The sequence below is a fragment of the Bombus impatiens genome, unplaced genomic scaffold (genome assembly GCF_000188095.3).
Source record: "Bombus impatiens unplaced genomic scaffold, BIMP_2.2 scf_0418, whole genome shotgun sequence".
NCBI classification, from domain to species: domain Eukaryota; kingdom Metazoa; phylum Arthropoda; class Insecta; order Hymenoptera; family Apidae; genus Bombus; species Bombus impatiens.
This window is the reverse complement of record NT_176837.1, coordinates 806,034-830,577: the sequence shown is the minus strand read 5'-3', so window position 1 is coordinate 830,577 and position 24,544 is coordinate 806,034. Positions and strand designations below refer to the sequence as shown.

The following is a 24,544-nucleotide window of genomic DNA, read 5'->3' as shown; positions in this document are numbered from 1 at the left end:
GCCAGCCACTGGCATCGCCGTTGCTGGTGTTGGCTGCCTCTTCAAAGAATCTTTCCTCGATGGACCAGTTCCGGCAGTGCTGCCGCCGTGCAGCCGTTGGCGAATGGGAATAGACTTGGGAAGAGGATAGAAGAGATGCTGGGATGGCGAGAAGTAGAGAGCAAAGAACACGGGGCCGCGTGCACGGGTAGAGGATAAAACAGGAGCAAGGTTAGGAGAGGGACGACGAACGAAGGAAAAAGATGAGGGTCCATGTAAGAATAAGAATAAGAGGAACAGAGGCTGGAAAGGACGGGGAGCGTTCAGAGTGCCACAGCAATAGACGAGGATGGTTAGCGCGAAGAAAGAGACACAATCAGGGGAAAGAGGAACGGAAAGGAAAGGAGGATGGAAACGACTAGCTGGACAAGCAAAGAGAAAGGTAAAGAGAGAAAGATAAAGGAGCGGGAAGAAAGAAAGAGGCGGATGATGAGGTGGTTCGCGGACGTGGAAGAAAGAGAGAAACAAACCAGGAGAATAGGTATAAAGAGGAGGAGCGAATGAAAAAAAGCAAGCAACATAGGAGGAAACAAAGTGAGGAGATACTCTGAAAGAGGCTAAAGGAGACAGCCGAGAGGCGTAAGAACTGACTAGACGCAACTAAATTTCAAGCAAGTGAGAGAGAATGCAACCGCCAGAGTAACGCGGTGGAACGACTTGAAAAATTACCGCCTGTAAATCCTCTAGCTCTCGACCTGTGCTGGTACCGTAGATCGAAGTGCATGGAATTCTTTTAAAATCGGTTACGCGCTTTCGCGCCCTTCTCGGAGCACCAGCATTTCTTCGGATACATAAATTCATAGGTTTTTATGAGTGCCGGTATGTAAGTACAATATACCTATTTACTACTAAACAGCTACCTATCTACAGCTTATCGTAACATACGATCCTACTTAATAATAGTTCTCAAGCTTTTATGAAACATTCGAAGTACATATTACATTTCTTTTCATGAAAACCATCTTCCTCCATCAACCCTCCGTACATTTTACAAGTACACACCACGACGACTTTCCTCCCCCATTACGTTGTACGAGCACGTGCGTTCGCGCTATAGCGAGCACGCGCTCGCTTTATCGTCTGGCGAACTCCAATTTTCGTCGCTCGAAAATTGCTCGCACCGCCACACCGAGTTAACTGCATCTTCTTGAGGGACGCGACGACGCGTCGAATTATCGGTAGCTGGAGGTTCAACCGCTTCTACCGTTCGGTCAACCAATCGATCCATAGACATTCTCTATCGAGAGATTAGTCTACCTAAGAGGAGAAGAACGGACACGACGGATTCGCCTGGTGAACACACGCTTCACCAAACGCATCCGTTTGAATATGCATCAACGATGGGGCGTTCGAGAGTCCAGTGGAACGTTGCCTGGATGCTGTCCGTCTGTCTTATTTCTCATTTTTGTCACCAGGGGCCGTAATGAACTTAATTCGCCACGCAGGACTCTCTCTGGCTATCTCCGTCGTTCTATCGGGAACCGGAGGCTGGTCAGGGAGAGAAAGGGAGGATACTTCTCGCGCGAACAGCGAACATCACATACGGCCGGTTGGCGTGCCGGGGCTATAATCGTCCTCGCGTGTAATGTACGATCGGTAGGAGGACAAGACCCAGTGGGTTTCTTCTTAGTGAGCGAGCGCGCCTCTGCCTCGTGGAAACTAGTGTGCGCCGTGTGATGTCAATGACACTGCAGCGCTGCAGCTGCTGCACACATAAGTCAAGCTCTGGCACAACACGTGCGAGCCGCAGGTACGTGCGTGCTCGGCCGAGCCACCATCATCAGAGAGCCAGCCTCCGGACCGGACAACCTGGTGTGAGTTCCAATACCTGTATTCCCGTGCAGGTATTTGTTCGTCCGTATGTTACGTGTTTGAGGGAGCCCACACGGTGAATATATCGCGAGCCAGAGGATTCTGCCCCCTATCGTTATCTCTCTCCATCTCGTGAAGTGTGCTCGCTCTTTCGCTGTCCGAGGGCAGAAGTCAAATATTTCCATTCCTCCTGTATGATGGAGCGGCTAGGTGGACCATAACGCGCGCAGTTTGATAGCAACTAAAGATGTTTATTTGCTTGTTTGTTTTAGCGTGTAGCTTGAACGATGGGCATTATGTCGTTAATAGTTGGGTCAGGTTGATGTGTAGTTGGTTTGAAGTTTTTGATTAAAATCGTTGGAATAAGATAACTCGTTATTTTGGAGATTTATAAAACGGTGGTTATAAAAGAATTGGCACGCTATTGTATTTACGATAGGAGCTACATGATAATTGATCAATTGCATTAAAGTATATTGTATATTAATGGGACTTTCGTGTAACTACAAAAATGTCATACCGTGAAAACAGAACGTAAAATCTGATAAAAAAAACACTTCTTTGTAATGTAAGAGTATGTGTGATACCTTTAATAGTTATTGTACAATATCGATAATTTTAATGAGTCATTAATAACTGAATAGGATAGGTATTTTTTTGATATCTTAATAATATTATGGATATACGAAAAACTTTACGATTGAGATACGGACAAAAATTGAAAGAGCATCGAGTCGCTCATTAATACTGATAATTGCTATATTCTCATTATATTCATAATTGCTATGCAATAATATATGCATACACAAGCCATGAAGCTTAATATTACGTCAGCGATCGTTAGTACGTTAATATATTCAAGATTTAAAAACAAGATACGCCTTCATTTATACGCTTTATTTCAAAATATAGCAATATAAATATCTTATTAGCAGAATCTTATTCATAGAATCAAGATATCTAGGCCTTTAAACTACCGTTACGAAATATTGTAATAAGGATAATTTTAGAAACATTTTAGAAGTTAGTGATAGGTAATATGAGTCGTCGTCGTAAAATGAGATTCGAGGCGGCATCGCGGTAGGTCGAAATTTATGAACGTTTTGAGGAATGTCAGCCTATACAAACAGAGGTGAATTTTGGCGGCGCACAAGACTGAGTTCTGTAAACATCAAGTATCTGGCGCGCGTGCCCAAGCTGGAGGTAATTACAACCTGACAGAAACTTCTGACGGTGAATTAAGGACAATAACACCAGGTATCTTGATAACGCGTGTCATGTAATATTAATTTTCCAGGGGAGGCTACTTTGGGAATTTTAGTAACATATGGGCGCAACGACTTGCGAACATGTTTTTCGAGCCATGAATAACGCCTCTTTTATTAAGTTATTACTGTCATTTTGCATGTAATAACCTACACTTACTCGTCTCTTAAAACATTCTTCTATTCATATCAAGTCTCGAGTCACGTGTCAAACAGATGCTATAACATTAACAATTTCCAACGATAAATTTAAAAGAAACTTCAGAATGCAAACTTTTTCTTACTTCACATAACGAAGCTTACCTATTTCAGCGATAAAAAGTAAATATTTTTAAATGATGATTATTACTTATATGGCCACACATATTTCTGAGATCATGTTGTATCGATGAGGATACGGGAACATATAAAAAGATATAGAAATCCTTTCATCGTGGTAAATTGGTTTTAACTAGAGCAGCGTGTTCGAGAAGGGACCAAAATGGAGACTAGCATATAAGACACACAGAACCAGTTTCGTGAGAACGTTTCCCGTAGTGGACGCTGTGATCAAAGGCAGTGTAATCGACTGAACTGTGACCTGTGACTGGAATCTAAAGTAGGATGAATTAAAGCTACTTGCGGGAGAGTATAACGTACCCTCTGGAAGAAGCCCGTAAAATTAGCCACATTATCTATAAAAGAAATTTCCACACTGAGATCATCTATTGAAACTACTCATGTTCTTTGTTCATTTTAAATCGTTCAAAAAGGAAGTGGAGGATGAAAAAAAACGTTCTTCTTTCACGTATAAATGCAAACATAGTATAATGTTCCATACATCTTTCAGAGGATAGTAATTGACTATCCCTTTCAAAGATATTTGAATTGGGATTCTCTTTGCTTATATATTAAAATTATTATAGAATTAATAACAAAATCCAGAATGCCTGTTCCATAATTGTATACAAACATTAAAAATACTTTTTACGAAAATTTCCTTTTCGTTTGTATCTAAGGATGTTAGCGAAATACCGAAACACAGAGTAGCTTTTTGATATTAGACTGTGGACGTGCTTTGCATTACACGAAGGTAAAGAGACTAACTCCGCTATCCGGAAGTTTTGAATAATTCCAGTGAGTTATGACTGAAACGTGACAGCCTAAAGACACGTAAAATCTTGTAAACTTGTGCATAACGTTGTAGTCAAACCACTTACGATGTAACTTGCAAAGTTAAAACAAACATCAATTATTTATCACGCCGCCCTATGAACCAGAAATACACAACAATATTTCGTAAAGCCATAAAACGAAAAAGGTATGGAGATCCTCCATTATGTAAATCACTTAAATTTCGTACGCTTTACATGGAATATGCATAACTAAAGCGTTACATAATAGGCCGCGAGGAGTTCTTGTAAAGCGCATAATACCTTGTGAAATAAAGAAATTATTCGCACGTAATCCAAACACGATATTAATTAAACTGGTACATGCTTCGCGGCCAGGATGTCGTCCATCCAGCGACTACTTTTCTCTCCTCCTCTTCCTGCGCGATATATAGTGAAACGTAAAGCCGCGTATTCACCGACTTGAAAATATAGAATGTTTGCAAACCTTGCTTTCATTCACGATAAATATTTATCGTATACTAGACAAACAATAATAACGCGTCTGTTTATAGTACGATAAGAATAATAGACAAATAGAATAAGATAGAAAGTAAAAAGAAACAGAACATTTACTGCACTGTACCGGACTAACGACTAACTGGAATAAATACTCAACAAATTAAGTAATTCAAATCAAGTAATCAAAAGCATGAAATATTTAATGTCATAATTGATTTCGTTATATTGCATAAGTCTGATTTCGAAAAAATGAATTTTTGTATCATTAACTTTTTCACCATTAATTGCCATATTTCGCTGATGGTGGTACCAACTAGTGAAGACAATATCTACTGCGACCATATAATAATGCCATTCGATTTTGGAGAGAAACTTTAAATGTTCGCATGATGACGACATCCGGTGGCAAAGGGTTAATACATTTTATTGAAACGAATAGCGTAAACTCACATTTAGAGGAAATATGGCTCAGTATATTTTTCCTCTCCATGTTTCATATTAACTTTTGTGTAGCCAACCGGATACTCGAGTACTCACTTCTATATCTCTTTTAAAAACGTATGTTCTTAAAATTTCCAAAAATATCGAAGAATTTTAACCGATCTTTATATTACTTACATGATTATGTTCATGTGCATCATGTAAATTAATATCGTTGAAGAGAAACGAATATTCGCAAGCCATGGTGAATACGCGGCTTAAAATTGCGCAGAAAGGAAACTGAAAGAATAATCGAAAGGATCGGTCGGGCAGAGGGGAAGAAAGATTTCTAACGAACGTACATTAATCAGCAGCATCTCTCGAGGTGAAGTGCACGATGCACGTGTTGCCGAACGCAACTCGTTCTCTCTCGTGCACACAAGTGTCGTGCAGCTTGTTCATTCCACGCATGCGTGGGCGGTTCGAGCTTTTGCCGCGCGCTTGCAATTATTATAAATTCCCTTTCGGCTCGCGGGAGCAAGCTTGCGCTTCCTCTTTCACCACGGTATCGTTATAAATCCATGAGGAAGATTCGCCAAACAGACGCTGCAAAAATTGTTTCCCGCGTATTAATAGTCCGACGATTTATTAGGGGTTTCCCGTTGCTAATATTTCTTTCTCTGCTGATGTTTGGTAAATGGCCAGCGGGATTTTATACAAAATAATTTATTTTAAGTTTTGTGTAATGAAATATCAGAGACGAGCGTTTCGTACGTTTAATTGATAAAGTTATCGAGATATGTTTTGACGTATGTACAGATTCTGGAGATGCTCCAGAGAGGAATTACGTTTATAATTCGATATTTAAAGTCTTTTTATTGTTGGCTGGGAAGATCAGATGCTTCATAGAATTACGTATTATTATACCTAATTTTATCTGAGAATATTATTAAGGGATATCAAACGAGTCGTATTATATTTCATTTAAGCTTTATTACAGTAACTGGTAAAACGAAACTTTTTTCATCTTGAAACACGATGCTTCCTACAAATTCCAAGAAAATTAATTACATATTTTTTCCAGACAGAGTATTCAATGTCATGAAATCATATCTCATGAAAAGACGATCTACTGGAAAATGAAGATAGTTCTAGTAAACGAGTTTTCGTCCTGATGGAACTTCATCAATCTTCAAGTAACGTTTGAGAAATTAATACTGATATTACAAAGTAGTAAAGAACATCTATCAGTACGAAGGAAACTATTTATGAACATATACAAATGTATCCTCGCTTTGTAACTTAAGAAAAAAAAGTATGTTATTAACTACTGAGCAACGACAATCACTAATTGATCACAGAGACGAAAATAATTTATGCACAATGAACGATAAATTTCATCACGCAACGGAGTAATGAATTTAACTTACAGTGTGCCTATGGCTGAATGCGTATACTCAACAGATCGTGCCATCTCAGCGTCTTGAAACTAACGTTGCCATAGTGAAAAGGTTAAATAACATTTAAACACAGGCAAAACAGTTCCGACATGTTTCGTGCCTCAGCAAACATCAAGTGCAGAGATAAAAAAAGATAAAAGAAGTTCGTCATTAAAAAACATATATAATCTCCTGACCTTAGAATGAAACAGCGTAAGTTGCATCGACGAACATTACCGTTAATCGAACAACGTTGCATTGGCAATATATTCTCGACCATAGACGTCGCGACGCGCCGCACCGTTGAGACGAGTTTCCGCATGCGAAAGTGAAACGATTCTGTAATTTCCTTCGATTTCCTTCGTCTTCAGTCAGCATGACACGCAATATGTCACCGTAGTAACATCCTTCCTCCTTTTTTTTTCTTCTTTCCCTCTTCCATTCTCTTCATCTTTTTCTTACCTACTCATCTTAGTCCTTCTTTTCTTTATTTTATTCTCTGTTATTTCCTCTTGTAGCCCTTTCCCTTTTTCCTTCTCTTCCTCTTCTCTTCCCTTTTCCTTTTTCCTTCTCTTCCTCTTCTCTTCCTTTTTCTTTACCTTTTTCTTATTTTCTTTACTCTTTTGAACTCTACATTCATTTTATCTCTCTCCTCTTCTTTCCTTAACCCTTCTTCTTTTCCTTTCACTTATCTTCCCTTAAATCTTCCTTTCTTTTCTCTTAGCTTCTCTCTTTAATTCTTATTTTCTTTTCTCCTCCGTCGTTTAATACCCGAAGCCGAAGCGAGTACGAAGAGAGAATATTTTTACAGGGGATGACTGATTCATGGCGATCCATGTAATGGCTCATCAACCGCAACGACACGCGCTCAATTACTTCCACGAGCGTCTCACGTCCCACGCAATTTACTCCTCCAAAGTAGCCTGCAGCCGCCGTGACGATTGTCAATACAAGGCGTTATTCTTCCCCCTAATGACACGCACAACGGATGCAACCTGCGAGACGGCTTCCTCTCCGAGAAAGATTTTATGAACCATCGCGAGTTCTTGCAATTCTGCACGCAGAATTCTCAAGAGAAATCTCTTAAGAGAAAAATAACGAACAATAGATATTAATTTATGCTGTTGATAGGAAATTATTTCAAGATTCTTTTATGAGATTTAACACATACGAATATTATTCTGTTTTTGCAGAAAAATTGCTTTCAGAAGCGTTATCGAAAATTTATAATTATTCGAAAAAGGGAATTGGTTATATGATTTATTACAATCTTTATTTAAATTTGATATATCCTCTATAGTATGCTAGCTAAACAAGATTGTTTCTAGCGATAAAAAAAGGTTAAAAAGATTTAGAGTACAACTTTTAAACTACTTATCCACTCTTTAAGCAGATATTTGCACTAAGCAAGTTAAACGTGCACCCAAGCGATATAACTCATGTGATTTGCTCTCTGTAAATACATTAAGCTTATCTTATTGTATTACAAAGATCAAGTATTAGGTTAAAGTGATAAGAATTACACAATCACTGAGATTATATAATGATTTTTAGGAAGCAGAACACTCGAAGATGAAACTCAATATAAAACATTTAAAATTAAAGGTCTATCTGATTTTTGATACTAAATCTCGTTTAATAAATTTCTTCCATTTTATTGCTAGGAAATTTAATTAAAATAGTGCAATGAGAATTATTGTCCCATTTGAAATATCTTTTTATTGCTTTGAGCGGAACTAATTTAAAGAAAGTCAAGTGTTTCCAAGATTCAATCTCGGAAGAAGACTACTTCCTTCGGAGAATCTTATTGTTTTACCTAGTTGCATCTCGTGGCTAGAACGATTTTGGGAACAGAGTAACCAATTCAATTTGTAATTTAACCAGGTAAATTAATTCCATCTTAAAATTCAACAAGAAAAGGACAATATCGACTTCCCAAAATTCTTCTTTCGCGTGGTCGTAATGAGAGCGGCGAATTAAATTACTTGTAACTGTTGAAATATACAATTGTTTCTTAGCTAATTGTTCCAATAAATTTTACATCAAAGTCTAAGTAATAATATACTATTCTCTTTGTAACTTTATTTCTATCCACACAATGTTCTATGTATTGGAAGAAAATATCCAATTTGAATAAAACTATTCTTCGAACAAATTAATAAAAGGAACAATTCAAAATAATTCTAAAATATTTAAATAATTCTAAATTTCATCATTCTGAAAATCTTACACGAGCGTACACGATTCCTCTATTAAAAAAATATAAAACTATCAAATTACATAGTGTTTCCTAAAGTCTGTGAAATCTTTCACACTATACATATCGACATCTATGTATATGCTCAAAGGGTTAACAAGTATTCGATCAAAGCTCAATCAATGCAAACATTCAAACGTGACGAAACAGTAACGAAGAATAAAACCCACTTCTAGCAAACCTACCAAAAATATACGTTCCAATTTACAGCAAGCAATTAACGTTCCAACTCCATCCAACGAATCAACGTTAAAAACAAATGATTTCATTGCGCTGTCAATCACAAACAGTTTTATTCGGCCCGGAGCCGATATTCTCCCTAATTCGGTTTTACCAGCCGGTCCGTAGGTTTGATTGATTCGTTCAGGTCCGCGCAATCGATTTAATTAACGGCGCGCAAATTAGTCGTGTCGCCGCCGCCGTGGCTCGTGTACAAAATGAAAAAAAAGACAGGTTGACGTGCCAACGACGACGGCGGCGGCGGCGGTTTACCGCGGAAAAGAATGTTTTCTCACGTGTTCACGGATACGACGTCATCAACGTTAAGAGTTAACGGTAACCAACGGAGGCTGCTTCAAGTGACTCACACCTCTTCTTTTCTACATCCTTTTCTTCTTTCGATAACACCGTGACTTCGAATCATTTGCGATTTACGGCCTTGATAATAGCAATGAAACAGACACTGTTATTGGGTCATCGGAGACGAAAGGATTGATTCTATCGTGAAATTGTTTTGGATAAAATTACATTACTCAGAATATTTATAATCGAATTCAACATTAATACGATGATTAAAAAATGTATAATTAGACATTGGATTTTTATATATTTATGAGAAATTTGAAGATCCAAAAATACACGTAATGCTCACGATATGTAAAAATATATAAAATATCTTTAATTTTACAGAAACATGAATTTTATAGTTGAAAATAATCACAACGAGTATTAAAAGAATTAGATTTGAAATAATTAGAATTGAGAAACGTAGTTGAAAATGAAATTCAAAAAACAAAATAATCCTGTTTGTTTAAGTTTCTTTCGTTCAAGCTTCTCTTGTCTAATTTTACTCATATCTTCCAAAATAGATTAACTAGCGTAATAAGAAAACGATTTCTTGTGATTATTCAGTGAGTGGAGAAATTTTAATGAACAGTACGAACTATCGGTCTTAAGAAACACAATATCTAAAAAAAGCATCACCAGCTATATTTATCAACGTTTGTTATAAACCAATGTCTGCACGCGTTGATAGTGACTGTTTATTTATAAATTACTCTCCACTCAGTTTATTTTCAAAATCACCATTTCTGCAGTTGTATCACGAATTAAGCTTCATCTTCTACTTCCCTGTTATTCTACCGAACACGTACGGACGAAACGTACAGTCATTCGAGAAAACGAACAGGACTTGTTCGCTGTACGAATGACGCATTATAGTGGACGAAACACAGTCCTCAGTCAAACGAACAAAATTATCAAAACAAAGAAAAGAAACAAGAGATAACGTATGGCCAGCTTAAACGCTATTTAACCTGATGGAATCGAATTCGACACTTGAGTTGCTTCTCGTTCCTCTGGAAGCGAACCCTTGCACTTATTTGGCCTCCTCCTGGCTTTTCAGCTGGGAACAGAGATATCTGACAGAGGTGACACGGGAAATCGTGGGAAGTAAGTGATAACAATCGAAAATTCAACCGTAAAACGATACGACACTGTGCAACCAGATGTCTGGAATCGGAAAATACAAAAATACGTGTTATAAAATTACACGTATTGTACTTTTCTTCTGTTCGAAAACCTTTCTGTGAAAAGAGAGATTTTCGAAGAGGTAAAGAAGTAACGTCAATTACGGTTTTAATTTGTATATATGTAAACATTTTTTTTCATATGATAAGAATTAAGTGAACGGTAAAACTAGAGATAAGCAATTTGTATATCTGAAGTTTATAATGTAGTAAGAATTCGGAATTGATTTTCTCAATTAGCAATGATTTTTTGTTTATATATAATAATAGGAGTCTGAGGTGATTCTTATAAATGCGTCGTTTTAAGTCTAGAAAATTTCTATGAAAAATTACGAATTGGTCATTTCAGCCACTCTGATAGATCAAGTATTAGCTCGATGGAGAATCGAAGTCTCTCTAATTCCATGTAAGCAAGTCGAATGAATGAAAGTGCAGTCAGTGAAATCAATATTGCTCTTTCTCGGACCGTACACTCGTGCAATATATGTACCTACTTTAGCACACTTTCATTGAACCTCGCGTAGCTCACGAGAAGAGGTTGATTAGAATAGCATCCATATTTGCTTAAAACCGCGTGAAACGCGTTTCATTAACCATTACGATCTCATCGTTAACCTCTTCCATAAACGATCAACATTATCTCTAGTAGACTCGCGAATAGGATCTCGATCTCGATGAATAGGAAGAAACGAATCTTTTATCGGCTTTCCACGGGAAAAAATTTTTAGAATTGAGATAGAGCTTGGTAATACTATTTATATATATAATTTTCCATCTAACGATTTTAACGAATCGATAAGTTACAAGATGTAAGCTATGGACTTCCTTTAACTTACGAACTTAATTTGTGGAAAATATAATATGCCACCATAGAATGACAGAATTAAGTTCAATGATGAATTTATTATGTATTCGATGCTTGTGTACGTTATTTAGAATGTTAATCAGTGGAAACAAATATTATCAAGATGCACGTTCATGAGAATTTGTGATGGGAATATATATGAGACACCTTGTTAATCTTTTCAATAAACAGTATGAACGTCGCCGTAAGTAACTTTGCGTTACGCAAACGACTTACACTTTCGTACTGCTTTTTTCTTCCCACATTTCTCGTATGAGTAAGTATACCCACTAGTGTCTGTATGCTACTCCTTCCACTTGATCGCTATACAGTACATCTCTTGTCATTATTTTTCCACAAATCATCGTTTACGTTACTTATACCTACGCGAGAAGTTATTCTTGGCACGACTTTCTCAGTATTGATAGGTATTATCAGTATCACAGTTAGTTGTACCGAATGTTTCAAAATCATAGGTACGTACTGCATTAGGTTTTAAGGGTTGCAAAGAATCTGCCAATGCCATAACAGGTAAATTATTCTAAATTCAATAATTGTTCTACATTTGTTTAATCTTGTCGCTATCCTGGAACTTTATGTTTTGATTTTTAACAAGAAAAATTTTTAACGTTTCACGAAGATGTTTAATATAAAATTAAAACGAAAAATCATGTATACCAATAAAACAAATTTCTAATATTTTGTCCAAACTTGAGATTACATTCAATGGTAGAAAAATGTAATTGCATCGTAAATGACTCCACTTTGAAAATCCTTCCCGTATGTATGAAATTACATAAAATATTTCGTTTGTAGATGTTGTAGAATTTGTAGAATATCGTATTTCTACTATCTTGTTATAAATTAACAAAATCTTGCTACAAGTCTTACTGTAGCATCTATCAAACGTGACCCACTATCGTAATATTGGTAATACCTATATTAACCTAGAACCTCCACAATTGCAACACCCTCTACAAAGATATAATATCATCGTATTTATTAATAACTTGCGAACGTTTCGCAAAGGCTACAGATAGATATCCAGCAGCAATCGGTGGCCCTATTTCTCCAATCACGAATCGATCCATCTTGAAAGAAACATTTTCTCTCATTTCACGATCTGTTTGTTCGGAATTGAGACAAAGACGAGGCAAGATTGCAAATGAAACGAGTATTACGAACAAGTCGCTCCGTACATCAGAGCCAATTTACCAGCCATTATACGTTTGCCTTTGCCAATAGTTTCTTCGTGTGATTTAGTTTATTGGCTAAACGCAAAAATATTCCGCATAATTCGTCAACCTAAATATTCAGACGACGAAACAACGTAACAACAAAGTGTCGGTTAATTAAACAAATTAACGATACATCCGTCAAACCAATGGATTAATCTGATTTATAATCCGGCCTTATCCTGATTAAACCGCACGAGGCACGCTAACTCGATATTTAATGAACGATGCTATACTGTGCAACGTTAATCAGTCTGATTTTCTCAGGATACGATGGAGGGGAATCTATAGTACAGAAGGCAGTATAATAAATCTCGATTAACGCAGATCGCAGTGGCAATGAAAAGTGAAATTCCCCTTTGAATTTATGATATCGTTACAGCCACATGAGTGAAAGCGTATTTTCGTGTAAATCACCTTTGGTATTTTAAAGGGTTTCTGTAATAATAAATTTCAAATTTTCAGAATGATTTTTGTCCAACATGAGCATCTTATTTTCTAAACATTGGATCTCTGATAATTTCCGTGGTTTCTCTTGTATTTTATGCGGCTACTTGTTTCGCTTAAACATTAATTACGAAAATCTGGTCGGCTTTATCTCGATACCATAATCTGAAGTTCATTTCTTCGTCCTTCATGAATCTTCACGGAGAATTACCCATTTCTACTGATATTACTATTGCTGCTAACCAGTAATCTTTAATTACAGACGTACGTATTTCTGCAATTTCTCCGCAAACATGTAATGTCATTGATTATATAGAATCTTACTGATTAAATCAGTATGTTATGAAACTAGAGGAGTAATCTTAAAAGGTAACTTCTACCCTAAAGAAATAACCAAAAAGTCAGCAAACTCCGCAGCTGGTTCGCGTTCTAGTCAATTATCTCCGAATTTCACGTAAAGTAGTCGACGAAGGACTTCATAAACGAGACTTAAGAATCGATATAATTCCACTTTGAGCTCGATCAAGGCGAATGATATCAAGAAAAGAACATTTACAAGTGGTCGCAGTCGTTACAAGAGGGATTATGAAGAAGTCCAAGCAACTTTGTTGCTATAATCTGCCAAAAAGAAAGTGGTCGGAGCCTTAACGACCGGGCGTTCGATCGAACCATCGTCGTTTATATCCCTCATCGACAGTTTGACCGTGAAGCAACAAAGTTTTCTTCGCTGGAAGCCAAAGTGCACGGAAAGCAAAGTACAGTAGATGCGAACGATGTAGCGAGATCGAGAAATCGGTAAATGATCAAAGTTTACGATTTTGTGTGACTATAATGTTGGACCCGTACTGATCAGAATTACTCGGAATAAATTACTCAACATAATTGAACCATGGAAAAAGAATACAAATTCTTGAATGACACTTTCTCCAAAGAAACGCTATTGGTTACCTAATCGATTAATACCCATGCTCAACGCTTTATTTCACGATCTCGCTATATCACGTCCACCTACTATACACAGAGATCGAATCTGTCTCGTGTGGAATCACCCAGGCATAGTAGCTGGTTGGCCATTCGAAAGGAATGAGGATAGAAGGAACGGTTAGGCCAGGCCAGATATATTTAACCTCTTCGCTGTGCACTCCGTCCGCAAGGAGCAACACTTGCTCTCCGCGATTTAAATAAATGCACGCGCTCCGAATACCAACCATTGTTTCGTTCTGCAACGCGACCACTTATGAGAACACTTTTCTCAGCGGCAAACGTAACGACAACGTCGATGCCGTGATAAAAACACCGTGCAAAACGGTGTCCCTTTCTTTAGAATGTATACTGATGTTGCTATTTTTAGGTAGGTAGAGTATTGGGTTGATTGCGTTCCTGTGAAAGGATCAACGGTCGAGGTTGTTGCAGATATTGTTGTACAGATTGTCCCAGTTTTGTTTACGATAATCTACAGATAGGGTGATCTTATAAAGTAAGGTTTTTAAAAAGATATATGCAATTAAGAATTTGGATTGGTTGTGATAGGAGAAGATAATAACGCTGTAAGATTTTGTTTATAATTAACTAAACATATGCAGGATTTTTTTATGAAGCGGATGGCTGATTATTATAATATTATAAGTCAATAGCTCTGTTAGGTTGAGTTGAATCTTTTACAGATTTTGTTCAGATATTCGTGCAAGGGTAGAGTATTTAAAACGATAGATCACATATATTTTTAATAAAATTATATTTTCATCTATGAGAAAATAGTGGGAACTTAAGCAGAGAAATTAGTTTATAGATATCGTAATAATTAATATTAATGTATTGTTTATACGAGCAAGAAATTTCAGAGCCGATTGTAATAATTTCATATAGAACATCTTGCGGCAGTTTGCAGACACGAAGCTTTACTTTGCATTAAAACTAGGGAAACTAGATAAGATTTAGACAGAAAAAATGTAGATAAGGCAGATAAGAGCAGAAACCAAACATTCTGCAAATTAAGCATTATCCTCAATTTGTATTTACCTCATTTAATTCAAGTCCATCTGTCCACTTTTATTTAACGAGAGGCCAATATTTGAAAATTAATTAACGACAAAAAGATCTATATTTTATTGTGTACTTATCGTCAAGTGTCAAATCCGCCCTGTACATTGCAAAAATTCGCGATACAAAAAAAATAGCTTTTTCGTTCAGGAAACGATGCACGCACGAATAATTCAACGTTGCTTACTTTGGACAAGGATAAAAATATTTGTAGCCAGGAATCACGTTGCCGACGCGACATCTGTTCAAATACAAAATCAACGACATCCTGAAAACGCTCGAATAAATCGTGCCTTTCCTCATGGCGACCTCGCGTTTATACGTGGATCCGATTTGTTATAAACGAGAACACGCAGCGTCGCGTCACTGTCAAATCTGGACGTAGTCTTAGTGAGTCACTGACTCCAACAGCTGTACGATTTCTGATTCAGCAATTAAATACCGCATTGCGAAACACGATACTCTACAAAATACATATTTCATCTATACTTCCTTCTGTATTGCTTTCGCTGAAATATTTGTTCCCCTTACTTTTCTCTCCAGGTATCTCCTATTTTAGAAAAATCGCGAATAAAAGGGAATATATCGAATAGATATTAAAACCAAAATCTACCTAAAAACTATCTATATTTTAACGATATTAATTAAAATATAACATCCATTTCGGGTTATTATTGAACAGCAAAGAAATTGGAGTAAAAATTGCACTTCTGCCACCTATTCTTTTATTTACCTTTCAAGCTAACAACAGTTGAACAAGCTCAAACAGTTGTAAAATATCTCAAAGAAATTGCATATGCATACTTTAAACAAATTTCCACATTGAGGAAAGAAACTACGTCAAAGAGTTTCGAGAGACAATTCCAGCTCTTAATCCATAAACACGCACCATTGCAATTCAGAAATACCAAAGCCTATCTTCTTGAAATACCAGAATAAAATCCAAAATCAAAAGAAATATGAGAATAAATATGAAATATACGCGCATACGTGAAAATGGGCACTGAGTAAGTTTCACGCCCTCATGAAGAACAACCAGCAGAAAGCAAAACGGTATCGAACCGACGATATACACACGGGGAGAGATCTCGATGATAAAAATAGATTCTGAAACGGGCGTGAGGACCCTTTCGTCGGGTCTAAGTGCGTAAGTGGCGTGTGGAGTGGTTGACCAGTTGGTCGGAAGTGCACACTCGCTGGATGGGACGTCAGCACGAATCGTGACGAAAGGATGCAACGCCGATTGGATGAGAGAGACAGAGAGAGAAACTTTAGCAAGCGAGCGAGAGCGAGATAGTCGACCGATATTACATAGAGGCCATGGAGGGCCAGAGGGAGGGGAGGTTTTCCTTTTTAAAAGAAACGGGACACGCCGTGATATAATCGCGTAATCGTTGCGTCGAGAGAAGTCAAAGGCACGAAGCGTGCACACGATCGTTTCGGCTCCGGTTCGGCTCGTGATTCCGGCTCTTCTTCCTTTCTTCTTCGCTCCATACGTCCCAACGAGGGAAGAACGAAAGGAAGACAAAGATAGAAAAAGAATGTCTGTAAAGCACAGCCGTCGTATTGCTCCTTGCGAGTCGTGCCTCAACTTTCACTTTGATCTGTTACGCCTCGACAATATCCCGCTTCGTCTCCTCCCCTCCATTCTGTCCGTGCATCCCCACCTCTACTCCTATCAAAGCGTCGCGTCGTCGTCGCGTCGTGTCGATCCTGTTCTGATTCCTACGTTGCGAGGATACAAGGTAACGAGACGTATAAACGCTGCACAACTGTACGGTCACCGATAGACGATAGGCCGATAGGGGGCTAACTGTCACTACTCCGCGATATGACGTCATGGACGTCGTGCAATCGATAGCAAAGACGAAAGGGATGCAGGATGCAGGTGTGCAGCGAGATGCACATTCAAGTGAGATATACCGTCGGTCGTAAATAGACCGGAGATATTCGCGTATTTATGGGAAACTTAGAGACACAAAAATATACAGAATGCAGATAATATGTGAAAGCACATAGTATATCCAGATAGATTATTGATCATAATACTTGGTAGTAGATGTTTCAGAATGATAGATAGGTCATTGCGACCAGAGTAGCGCTGCATTAACCGGGCTAAGATTAGAATTTTGCTTCTTTACCTGATGACCATTGCTAGTCTCACAGCTTCTTGATATTACGGAATAGTTCATAGCGTTAAGTATATAAAATAAACAAATACGTCAGCAATTGTTATCTCATTCGTATTCGCCGAAGAAAGAGATACTTGGAGCATCGATAATTGGCTTGATAAGGTCTTATTCCATTTACGGGATCAATTAACGAAACAACTATATTGGAGATTTGGCAAGAATCTTAACCAGGTTACTTGACGATTAACGAGAAACTGGGATAAATCATGGAAGATGGATGGTTTTGTATGCCATGGTGAAGTCATACGAAAAAGGAACTTTCTTACAAACTGACAATGATACACCGGTACTCGGAACTGATTCCACCGAAGCGAGAACAATGCCCCTCTTGTTTGCTGGCGGTTAAATAGACGCCGTTTCAGAATTTTTGGCACGGCTCCCTCTACCTTCTTCTCAATGGCAAATAGAGTGAGTTTTCTGCTATTTTTATTTCTTCCTTTCTTTTTTTTTGTTTTCTTTTAACGACTAATCCAAAAAGATTATTGGTTATTACTGAGATTATTGGTTAATAATTAAAAGAAATTGCAATATTCGTATATTGTAATATTATTTATGTATTGATATGTATGATATCACGGTATTAGGTATACTACGAAATAGTTGACTTCTATTAAATATGGGCTGATACAAACTTGAGATTGATAATTAAAATAAATTGCAATATTTATTTATTTAATGCAATATTTCAATATTACACTATAAAATAATTCGTATTTATTTACGTGCGTTTCTCTTTTACACTGTTAAGTAGATTTAACGAATATTCTTACGTTATTAAGGACAAGAATAAGAAGAAAATATTAAAAATTCAGAAGACGAGACAGCGCATTATATTCTTTTTAAGATACTTTTCTATCGATTTCCATTTGCAAAATTTCCAGCTGTTTCGCAGTTTATTAGGAGGTTGAGCATGCGTGGCGAGGCAGTCAATTTCACGATGAAGAAACAGAAACGCGTAGGGAATGAAAGAAAAAATTATCGCTGTGAACCAGCCTCGGCTCGGAGTTAAAAATATGGCCAATTAAAGACCCACACAAAGCTGAATGCAAGGGCCAACGTATTCTGGCTTGACAAATCCGAGATGAAACAGGCTCGTCGACTTTCCCCATTTGTTTCCTCTTGAATGCGAAATATCTCTGTAATTGCATTCAGCATTCTTTCCTTACAATTCTTTTTTTTTTACTTTCTTCAAAAATTTACCAGATCATTGTTTGTACGCATGAATTTAAGATATCTTCACTTATATCATAAGCATGATATTATGATTTATATTATTAAGTCTATTAATTGGTGTAATAATTTATCGGATAATGAAATAGCGATGTCAGTTAGTAATCTCGAATTGTTTCAGCAGTTTTGAAAATATGGAATATTAACAAAATTTGAAATGAGCAAAATGAAGCCAAGAACGTTATAAAAATGGATGGTGAGTTATAAAAAAGAAAACTAAGTAAAGACTACATGAGAAAGTACTATAAAAGCAATATTAAAGTAATAAAAATAATTATTATAGGAAAAATAAATATTTGTTAACACAATAACCTACTACGGCTTAATTTCTTCGCGTCCACACACATACCAAACCAAAAGGAAACTTGCGGTTTCGTTTTTTCTCAAAGCACGTTAATTTGAATACCGCTGGGGTTTTCGTTTTTATACGGAATAAATTATTCAAAAAAACGAATTTTTCTACCTGGATGTCCGGCGACCGATTCTTTTTTTCATTGGAGCACCACTTTTCGTTCGTGTTCCAGGCCTCCGCGCACACAGACATGGAGGCATGTGGGACGATCAAGATTTAAGGCCGGTTCCGAAGATTTAAGATCTAGTCGCGTTGCGTTACGAACATTATTTATTTTTGTAAACTGTTGCAGGACTTGACACGAACCACCGTGAAAAAAAAAGAAAAGAATACACGCAACGCTTAAAAGTTGAAAAACAAGTCCATGGAAGAAGATAAACTTCTACTTGAAAAAAGGATATGTCTCGCGAATCGTCTTACTTCGATGTGTCTTTGAATTCGTGGCAATATTGAATTTTAATTGAAGAACATTGCCGAAAAGCAAAAAGTAGTTCGATTAAAACTGGTAGAATGTCATATTAGGAATAACACGGGCTCAAAAGCAAAAAGAATGTAAGTTACAAAATCTTCGATCTGAGAAAAATGTAAATAAAATTAAATTTTAATGATTTAACCATTTTCATGCCAAATCTTCACTATTAATTTATCGATCTCCGATCGATACTTAAATATGTTACAGACCTGTCTTAATCAAATTCAAATTAAATTTTGTAAAAGAAAGTGAATTTTGTAAAAAAATCTCTACAAAGATTTTAATGTTACTAATAATTTAATAGAAAAGATCTGCATGCTTTGAAACATTAAAACACATTATGTGCAATCACAAAGACTTGAAAATTTATCACAAAATCCCCTAAATAAAACAGGTTATCTGATTTATCGTTTCCTATATTTATCTCCTTTGAATCAAAATTTAAAAAATTCGGATTACACGATCGAAGAATAAATAATGCACAAAATATTACAATATTCCAGGTAAAATATACCTTCCAGCATTTTCTTATCTGAATAACCACGATCGAACAAGGAAAATGTAATCACGATGGAGAGTCATTAGACGATGAGAAATTTTCGAAAGTTTCAATGGAATCGTGCTCAAGCAGGAGACTTATCAAAGGGGGAGACCTATGGTGGCTGTCTGATTCCTAGTCCTGCGAGTTTGAGGGTCAATCGATAACGAATCTAAATATTGGCTTCACCTTTTACTTTTATCAACGTGCACAATCCTTAAATGCCCGGTCGATCGTAGTTCTCCTTGTATATTATGTATACAGGAAAAATCGTAAAACCAAGATGATGATGAAAAATGAGGTCATCGTTACAAGCAGTCACCCTCCTACGAGTCCTATGATGTAACAGAACTGGACACTTTAACAATTTGCATCGGCGAATAAATATCTGATGAACTTTTTTAACTTATTTATCTTCTTAAAATCGATTACTCTCATCGTCAAAGATATATCGAAGTACAAGCGGTTTAACGTACTCGATTTATTGTAGATTATCAATAAAATCTGCATTATGATCATTATGTACCGCTTAAAAGGATTTAGCAGATCGTATCTGAGAAAAGAGAAAAGAGTTTATGCTCTACAGAGGATGATTCATCCAGCTCGATCCAACGATTTTAAGTTATTCTTAAATTATTCTCTATATTAAAAAATTAGCGATACAACATCTTTATTAATTTATGGAAAGTTTAGAGTGAAATTTTTTTACATACAACGAGCTTTTTTGCACATTATTCCGAGAAATAAGAATATCATATTTAATAATATAATTTATATATGATTTATAAATTTTCTAAATTAAAGCATTCAACCATTGTCGACGAAATAGCCAAATGAACGAAGATTGTTTCAGAAGAGGACAAAAAGTACTAAATTGAACGCTGCAATATTACAAGATTCGATTTTTCGCTCAACTTCTTCCTTACTTATTCATCTTCACTAATCGATTGTAATTAATAACACCAATTATTCGTTTCCATCTCTATGTCGAACGATGTAGAAATTTACCGAGCCATCGAACGCGACAGGGAAGATTAACGAGACCTTAAAATGCGTTCGATATACACGTTTCCAACAGAGATCGATTGTCATACTGCGACACTAGTGTTGGAGAGTTGGCACAAACTCGGGGATTGCCTTTAACGGTCGGCCCTGAGATCAAACTCCAGATCAACCAAGATCTTCCGGAGATCCCCCTCGTTTCATCAAATTTAACCTCTTAAAAAATATTGGCACATGGTATATAGTTTTTCTCAATTTGTGCATGACTTCAAGAATTATAATGAAGATTAATGCGAGCAAATAACTCTGAGTGTATGAAATCGTTTTGTGAATAGTTAACTTTAATAGTAGTTCGCAAAAGTATTTGAACATTTAGTACAGAAAACTTTCATGTATATACTGTACATATTATATAGAAAACAGTTTGAAATCTCATTAGCTCTGTAACGAGTTTCATGATTACATTGGTCAACGAACGACTTGTATCTGCACTTCTTCACTCAAAAGGTGGACAAAAAGCTTTTTGTAATATATTCCTATATTTTTACTTTATGCTGATCTATATATTGAAAGGAATAAACTGAATAACACACTCTCCCTAATACGAACTAAATAGCGAAGGGCTTAATTCAGATCAATATTCGAGGAAGAGTCTTTTGAATATAGATATAGGTGTACAGAAATTATCGAGGTTCTTTCAATCTGTTCATAGCTTTTTTCTATAGGGATATTTATTATTTTATTACGTTCTACAATATAATTATTTGTAGAAAAAAATATATTCAAATAATAACCATGAAAATATACACATTAAAATAAATAGTTAATATAGCTTTTTATCTACATCGTTTGTTTCTCTTTTCGAGCGATTTAAAGGTGAATTTATCGTCTGTACATAAGCACACTTGTTTGAACACGCAGTAAAACCAGAAATCGGTATAACGTTCAAGCAATCACGATAACGTCGCGCTAAAATAAAACCGAAAATGATTCGAAAAGTACTCGAAGCATCCTTAAACGTGTATTCTGTTCGATGTTTACGATCGTAGGTACGCATGTATTACAAAGAGTTCTCAGGTCTGGAATAAAAATCGCCTTCACTAATGGCTCAATTTCAATAATCGTTGAAACCACTCTCTCTCTCTCTCTCTCTCTCTCTCTCTCTCTCGTTCTCTCTCTCTCTCTCTCTCTCTCTCGCTCTCTCTCTCCCTCACCCTCCCTCCCTCACCCTCTCTCTCACTCCCTCTCTCTCTGGGAGCTCTCGTTTCACGAAACGGAACTATGTCACAATAAATTGTGTTTACGTATTACGAAGTCATCGATAAAACGCCGAACCTTGATGGGAGAAAAAAAACGAGAAATAACGAGATTAAAACATTTCATTGAATACTTTAACTGGAGTAAATAAATAAAATCTTGCGAAGAATAGGTCTGTATTAAAGTGATATGTTCTTCGTTAAATAAATAATTAAATAAATAAAAAATAAATAATTATTTTCTTTAAACTGCACGTCTTTTAAGCGATGAATTAACAATTACTTTAAAATAGAAATCTTGCTCAATATAATGGAAACTTTCTAGTAAATATATTGTCATACAAAATTCATAATATCTACTGTTTCTCTAATATTTTGTTTTTAAAATGTTTATTACATATGTATTTAAATTTTTAAACAAGATTTTAATCTTTTTAGATAGTAAGGAGAATTGTAATTAATTACAAATAGTAAGGAGGATTTTAATTAATTACAAAGAATAAAACCTTTTAATTTTTTCATATAATGACTTGCAAAAAAGGTCCCATTTAAAAGGTATGCAATTATCCCATTATGAACGCTGTTTTCAAACAGATAAAAACTTAAAACGCTGTTTATCGCTTTTTTTGATCGATTTTCGAATTTCTGCCACGACTTGAAAAAAAAGAAAAAACAAACAAACCGCGATAAAACTCGTTTCTCACGTCCAACGTATACAATTGTGTCTGTCCCGGTACACACCACTCGTTCTGTACGAGCACACTTATTGAAACGTTTTCTGTTCACTTGATTACGCTACGAAATTAGCAAGATGCCGGTACGGAACATAATCGAATATAGTCATTTTAAATTCTCTACTAACGAGAATTGCTTCCTGAAAACTTGCCACAACCATCATTTTCTCCCGCGATAAAACGCGAAATAAATGAAGACATAAAACAACTGTCCATCGATAATCGTAGAAATCTCTCACCAATTTCAATAATAATTTTTGTAATTTAAAACTTTTCTAAAATAAATCTTAACTATTTTTATTACCATAATAGATACCTATTATTTTCATTCTTAGTTGATATTATCGATATAAAATTTATTTATCCTTTGTTATTCGGGTCCTTTTGCACGATTATATTAATACCTAGTCAATAACAATACGACATTATTACGCTTTGGTAGTTGAAATTACAACAATATGTAATATTATTCAAGCTTCGAATTATACCTCCGCTTTATATCCCTCGACACAAAAGATAGTATACTTTTTTTTTTTATAATTTTTGTCGAGTACAAAGAGAAATATGACTAAGCGAATGAAGAAACAGTAGCAGATACTCGTTGTATTTATAACGCACCACGAATACCACACCAAGTACTTTACGATTACATGGTATAATTACGTACAATTTCGTACTCTACGTTGCTGAAAGCACTACCAGTGTTATACACACAGGCAAGCGTACCAATTGTACGTTCGCCTCTCAAATATACATATGTACGTACGACAATATTCATACACGCATAAGAACAACAAAAACAGAATCCTTATTATTAAGTACGCACCTTAGTTTCAAACATCGTTTAGCATTTCAGCTTGTATCTCGTCTCACGAAGAGTGATTATGGGTATAATTTTTCTCTTTTACCTTTATCGTTAGTAAATTATATAGAATTACGGTTTAGTTAGCGTCCTTTTGGAGGCATGCTTTTAATTATTAGATTGAGGCACATGAAATGTTCTCTTAGTCTTAGTTAGGCAGGCCAACATCGCCATATTAAAATAGAAATTTATTACAAATTACGCATTTCGAGTGTTAAAAAGATTTATGACAGAAATATCGAAACATTATTATTGGATCTCATGAATAATCAGGATATTTATGTGACTTTTTATACCACATCGAATTTTGGAAAAGTGCAATATAAGTTACTAGAAACATAAATTTATCAATCGAGAAATGCATAAATTATTCTAAGATATTCTAATCTTATTTCGATAATTTTTATATTCTACAGTTGATAATAATTCTTATAGATTTTAAATAATGAAGCTAGCTGAGGCTAGAATCAATATGGACGTTATTTTGATTATATGATGTTTCAATTTCAAACTGTGCGGTTATTTGGAAAAACATTTCATATACCCCAATCTAACATATACTCGAACCGCCTTTGATTTTATTCCTATAAAATATATTTTTATCTGTGTTTATCATAATCAACGAGCGATAAACAGAACAGAAAATGAAACAAAGAAAGTATTATACGATATCCTGTTTTTTAACAGTATGTTACTTCCGTTGGTTTTTGACGTGTGTCGCATTCTTGCGACAAATTCACGAAACCG

General features: G+C 36.0%; 1 protein-coding gene across 3 annotated transcripts in view; it reads right to left on the bottom strand.

The window, feature by feature from the left end:
- The window catches only part of LOC100741550 (probable serine/threonine-protein kinase dyrk2), a 268,654-nt gene that overhangs the window by 242,940 nt on the left and 1,170 nt on the right, over nucleotides 1–24,544 (bottom strand). The gene's annotated exons all lie outside the window — the stretch shown is intronic.